This window comes from Gavialis gangeticus, unplaced genomic scaffold (genome assembly GCF_001723915.1).
Source record: "Gavialis gangeticus isolate Ggan-Ray unplaced genomic scaffold, GavGan_comp1, whole genome shotgun sequence".
Taxonomy (NCBI): Eukaryota; Metazoa; Chordata; order Crocodylia; family Gavialidae; genus Gavialis; species Gavialis gangeticus.
Genome location: NW_017729033.1, coordinates 5,084,542 through 5,090,466, shown reverse-complemented (window position 1 = coordinate 5,090,466; position 5,925 = coordinate 5,084,542). Strand labels below are relative to the sequence as shown.

Below are 5,925 nucleotides of genomic sequence, written 5' to 3'. Positions count from 1 at the left end.
GGGGGGGGGGGGGAAGATATCAGGCTGCGTTCTTCCTAGCTGATCTCAGGATCAGCTGGTGGGATTGGGTCCAATATTTCAACCAAATGGCCATGGGGGTCCTTTCTCCTTTGCTTTAAAAAAACCCCCAAAACACATGGCCAACCAGACATGGGTTCGAGGCTTGCATTTTAATTGAGCTCCTGCCTTCAAATCTTGCAGCAACTCATTACGGGCCTGATTTCAAGGCTCGCTGAAGCCAAGAGGAGTGTTTTTCTGCTGACATCAGTGGACTTAAAGAGCAAGCGGAGAGAGGGTTGTTGGCCTCGGCTCAGCCTTGGATGCACAGGATGCGAATCATCCTGTTCTTCTCTCTCCAACCCTCTGGTTGCTTCCGCTCTTGCCCCAAGCCCTTGATGCCCCATGCAGGTTTTGTGGCACACGTCCTGAGTCCCCGTGCCAAGGACAAATGTCCTTTTGTCCCTTCAGAGGTCTGGCAAAGTTTTACAGGTAGCACACCGGGTTTGGGAGCCTCCACTTCTTTTTGGGAAGCCCAGCTTCAGAGGCTGGGAAGAAACGCCATTTCCAAGGAGGCAGCCAGGTGTTTATTCAACACTTCCAGAAAAAAGTAAGTTCCTGAACACTATCAAGTTTACACCCCCACCCCACCACAAAAAGTCACCACTCACTTCTGAAAGCCCTGGCACACCTGGCTGTAGTGAAGGAAGACTGCTGAACTTCAAAGGGAACCTCACCAGCATCCAGCGATGCCTACTCAAGCCTATTTTTTTTTATCTAGGGTAGTTTACATAAGAATAGGCTTTCCCCATGGGCAGACTGGCAGATCACCCCTGCACAAGCCCGATGCCACAGCAAGGCTGCAACACACAGAGGGCAGGAAGACGGAGGCATTTGGAGACCTCAGGAGGGGTACTCTGCTCACATCTAGTCCTGTTCACCAGCTGCTACGACAAGAACAACAGAAAGACTGAAGGGGAGGGGAGGGGAGGGGAGGGGAGACTATGGCTGGGTGCATCCAACTGCTGGATGTCCAGCAAGGGTCTCCGCTTCCCCTGCATAGTGCATGTCCCCCACCTCTCTGTACAAAGCAACTCTGACCCTTCAAAGAGCACCGACAGCCTCTTTTGAGAAATGGTTCAGCTCAAAAAAAGACTTGGGGCTGCTTCCCCAAAGCCAGATGCTGCCCAACTCATGTCTGGGCTGTCTAGAGGCAACGGGACCCCCACGACAGACCCTTGCTGCGACTTGGAGCCCTGCTCACCCCGGTCTCTTTGCTTAAGGGGGGAGATCAGCTCCCCCTCCGCCTGTCGGAGATCAGCAAGGTAGCGACATGCGATTCACCCCACCTCAAACAGTTTTCGGGCTCTGGAGCTGCTCCTCCAACCCCACTGGAGACCTTGAGGATCGGGCCCCAGGACAGCAACCCCACAGGCAGCCAGGCGCCCCCGAGATGCCAACACCAGGCCAGACTCCCATCTAGCACAAGCCCCTGCAGGAAAGTACCCCGAGAGGAGCCACGTACAGGTTCCCCAGTGCCGTCACTCTGGGTACCAAGACGGGCTGGGCTATGATGCCCCTTCCTCAAGGCACTGGCAGCACACTTGTCCCTCCTGCCGTCTCCCTCGGGTTCACTTTTATGAGGTGTGACGGGTGGGAAGGGATAGAGCAGCTGCTTATGAACTCACCAGCCCAGGACATCCCTTCCCGTACTGTGTGCTCCTTCTGCAGCCCAGAGCCCCAGGGACAGGCAGTAGGTAGTGGCCTTCAACATCAATCCAGGTGCATTCGTCTCCACTAAGGTTTCACATCCCTGAAAAGATGCCCTTAGAGTTGGCTTCTTGCATACAGAGACTCCCCCAAATCCTCTTCACTGGGCCTGGCTCCTAGACAGCCTGCTCCCCACCCCAGGCTTACCTTATCTTCCATCCTCTCCTTGTCATGCTATAGTATGCACGGTCTGTGCTAATGGTTACAGCCAAGTCACAAGCCTCCAGAGCAGGGCCGAGAGGGACCAAGCCAAGAGAGAGTCACAAGCCAGAAAATGAAGGCCAGCTTAGAGGTCAGCAGACAGGGGCTGAGGGCAAAGCGGAGGGGGCAGAGACCAGCTCAGCTGCTTGCAACCCAGCCGGCAATCAGGCCCAGCTGCATGCAGTCAGGAATCAAGCCGCAATCCTAGCAGGGTTTATGCTTGGTATGAGCCCTTCCCCTGAGGGTGCCCTGCAAAAAGCCACACTCTACTGAGGGGTCTCAGGGAGTAGGGGGCTGACCCGTTGGAAAGGGACTGTCTCTGTCCCCACATGCAGCTCCACAGGCACGTGGCCTGGCCCCCCGTTTTCACACCGGAGCTGGGACCGGGCTGTCATCACGGGCAGATGTTGCAGGTTAAGGTCTGTCCTGCCATGCCCACTGTGCAGCTCCACCAGCAATGCAGTCCTGGATATGCAGCAGGGAAGCCCCTTCCTGGGAATAGCCAGGGTAGCGCTCACAGCCCCTGGAGCTAGAAGAGGGTCTTTGTGAATCACCTGCAGGATAGGGCCCAGGACACACACTACTTTCACCTGCTAGGGGCAGCAGTGCCCCCACCCACCCTCACTAACCAGATTATTGCACAGTGATTTTTCTCCTTTCTGTGTCCCTGAGCCTTGCCCAGCGCAGAGAGGCTGTTTCTTCCATAGTAATTCCCTGAGGTGGCTTTAAATCTGCATCTGCCTTTGCACAGCTCGGAGAGCACACTGGTGAATGTACAGAGCCTGGCGCGGTGCAGGAGCCACAGAGACCCCGGCTCCCATTTCACTCACGTGGACAACAAGACTGCAGTCCTGCACTAGGAATGACCCCGGTGAAAGGGCCCTGCGACACTAACCTCCCTTTTTAATGGAAGTCTCCTGTAGTATAAAGGAAATTAATTCTGCACGGGAGCTGGACTCGGGTGACCTTGCTTCGCGCTGTCTATGGGTGTTCGCAATGAAGCAGCTGCAGAAATGCCACCAGACACACGAACCTCTCCCCGGGGAGAGGAAGGCCCCACCACGCGTGGCAGAGGTTACTCCCACGGCTTAACAAGCTACTGGAAGGTGCTTGGACACTAGCAGCACGATGCACACAGCAGAAAAGACTGGGCATCGCATGGACACTGTATCGAGTCCATCACCATTTATTTATTCTTTTGTGCCCTCGTCCTCCCGGTGATCTCAAAGCACCGTGCATCCCCAACAGCCCCGATCACCGATCAAAGGGCCCTGGCAGGATGACCGCTTGCAGAGACTAGTGACATGCAAATCATTAATCCAGAACAGCAGCCAAGTCTCATGGCACAGGTAAGAGGTGGGGAAATACCATGCTGGGGGGCGGGGGGAAGAATTAGGGTTGAGAAAAGCCCTGCGACTTCCCCCAGATTATCTTGGCTCAGCACCAGCGCTGGGAGCAGACCCCGGGAGTCCCGATTCAGACACTTGTGCCACTTACACTCACTTCGAATAACTACGCGGCTGTCACACTCCCCACATCAAAACCTGCTGGCAGCTACAGAGTGATCCCATTCAAGCTCTGGGCTGAGGCCCCAAGTTGCCATTCACTTCCAACAGGCCGGGGGGAGGAAAGGGGGAAAGGCAGCTTGCAAGAGTGATGCCACCGTGGGAAACACTCCCCCGGCATCTAAAGATGCCTCCTTCCAGGATCTCTGGCCACCCCGGTGCCTCTCATCGGGTCCCAGCGTCTCCCACCCCCCAGCTCACGCGCTGCTGGCCTGGGCACCCCGGCGAGGGCTCAGCCAGCGCCGACATCATGGGGAGAGCCAGGGGCTGTGGAAAAGCAAGCAAGAGCAGGCGGCTCCTGGACATCTCTCTTCCTGCTGCACTGCAGTAAAGCTCCTGCCCCTCTCTCTCCTGGGGAGCCAAGGGGAAGCTGCTCGGATTGGGAACCAAGCCAGCTCCTCATCACGGCCCCCGAAACCTGCGGCCCCAAATGCAGGAGGCAACCAGGAATTCAGAGCAACAGCTTACGTCCCCGTCTCCTTGACAGGGCTGGATGCTGCCCGGACTTTGGGGGCGCTACCCCGACTTATGCTGCCAGTGGATGTGGCGGTCAGCGCACATGCACGCTGCATGCGTGTGCGTGTTTACACGCTCGATCCAGCTGGCAGCAGGCAGTGCATTAACCTCCCCCCACAAAAAAGCAAAGCCCGGGAGACCCGATCCCCTGCTCATTTGCCGTGCAAAGCGCCCTGGGCTTTATGATCCTCCCTGTGTAACAGCCGAGTCCGGTTTCCTCTGTGCCTTCCCAGATGCCAGCCCGCTCGTCTCGCGCCGAAGCCAGAGCGCGCACGGAGAGCGCCGCCACTGAAGCAATCCATGGTGCGGGAGAAGCAGATGACATAATTCACAGTGATCGCATGTTAATTGCCCCGACGCCCGCAGCTCGCTGGCTGGATCACACCCCACTCGTGACATCACCGCAAAAACCCCCCGACACCGCCGGCCCCAGACGAGCGGGCTCAGGCCTACTCAACCCTGCGCTTCGGCCGTTTCCCGCTGGCCGCGGCGGGGCCAGAACAAGATGCGAGGCTTGAGGCATAAACCGAAGGCGAGATCGTGGCTCCGATCCCCCATCCCTGCCCCCAGACCTTGCAGCCTCTCCCCCACTTCCCCAAACCATCTGATGCTTGGAGAGCAGCGCTGCAGAAATCACGTCTCCCTAAAGCCACCCACCCACCCCGATGCCAGGATGCGCCAGGTATCACCGCAACGCAACCTTCCCGCTCTGCGCCAGCGGCGACACGCGTGGCCCCAGGCCACCCTCCCACCACGCGCGCCCTCCAGCCTGGGGGAGAGGCGCGAGCCCCCCGCAGCCTTACTCTTGGCAGGAAAGCGGTGCTGCCTTCTGGATCCGGCCTGCCGATGCACAAATCCCCCCCTTGGCAAAACGCAGAGTCCTAGACATAGAGGAAAGGGAGGAGGGTCGGATGCGTGGAGCTTGCTGCGGCCGCCGTGGCGCCAGCTCCTCGCAGTCTGAGGGGTCTCATCTCATCTCATCATGTGTCACCACCACGCACCCGCACACACAGCCACATTTCCCCCCTTCTTGCGGCAAAGAGCAGCCAGCCCCAGTCCCACCCCCTGTCAGTGCAGCAGCCTAACAGCAGCCAGGGGAAGGCAGAGAGGGTGGGTCTCAGCTCCTTCCCTTTAACTCTTCCTTCCCCAGCTTGCCCGGTCCCTCTGAGCGTGCTTGTCCGGCTGCTCAGCCAAATCCTGCGCCTCTGGCCCTGGCGCTGCTTGGCGCTGGGTCCTGACGAAGCTTCCTGGGGGCCCTTCCCTGCACAGAAAGAGCAGGAGTCGACCGGCAGGCTCCTTGGATAGAGGCCGGCCTTTAGCTTTGTTCCCTGCTCCGCCACTGCTTGCCTGGGTGACCCTGGGCAAGTCACTTAAGGGCTCATGTTCCCAATAAGTAGTTAGGGGCCTAAGGGGCTTTTCAGGGCAGGAGCCCTGGACTCCAGCTGATACCGATAAATGCCGGGGGCTAAGCATTCCCGAATGCCACCCCCCCCGTGTGTCTTTTCATGTTTAGCCTCACACATAAAGGTAGAAGATCTGACCCCTAGTTTCTCAGTGACTTATTTCTCCAGTGGAGATAGACCCTGTCTCATTGCGGATGGGCACCAACACTGTAGGGAGCCTTACAGGGCACGTCTGCAGACGGGCATCGCTGCGTGCCCAAACCCATGCTACGTTTGGCGGGCCCCGAGAACAGCGGGGCCATTTTTCAGACAAATCCACTTGAAGGGAGTGCCACAGACTAGCACGGATTAGCATGGAGGCTTGCTCTCCAGGGCACTGTACCTGTGGGAACGGAGCGGGAGAGGCACGTGGCACGTCACCCGTGACATCCGATGGTGCCTACGGCTACATTGCAGGTGCTCCCAAGCTGCTT

General features: G+C 58.1%; 1 protein-coding gene across 2 annotated transcripts in view; it reads right to left on the bottom strand.

The window, feature by feature from the left end:
* The window catches only part of LZTS3 (leucine zipper tumor suppressor family member 3), a 142,886-nt gene extending 137,788 nt beyond the window's left edge, over positions 1 to 5,098 (bottom strand). For both annotated transcript variants that reach the window (XM_019526072.1, XM_019526075.1), the window contains exon 1: positions 4,853 to 5,098. The gene's annotated coding sequence lies outside the window, so the exon portion shown is untranslated. The remainder of the gene's footprint in view (positions 1 to 4,852) is intronic.
* Positions 5,099 to 5,925: the final 827 nt, after the last annotated feature.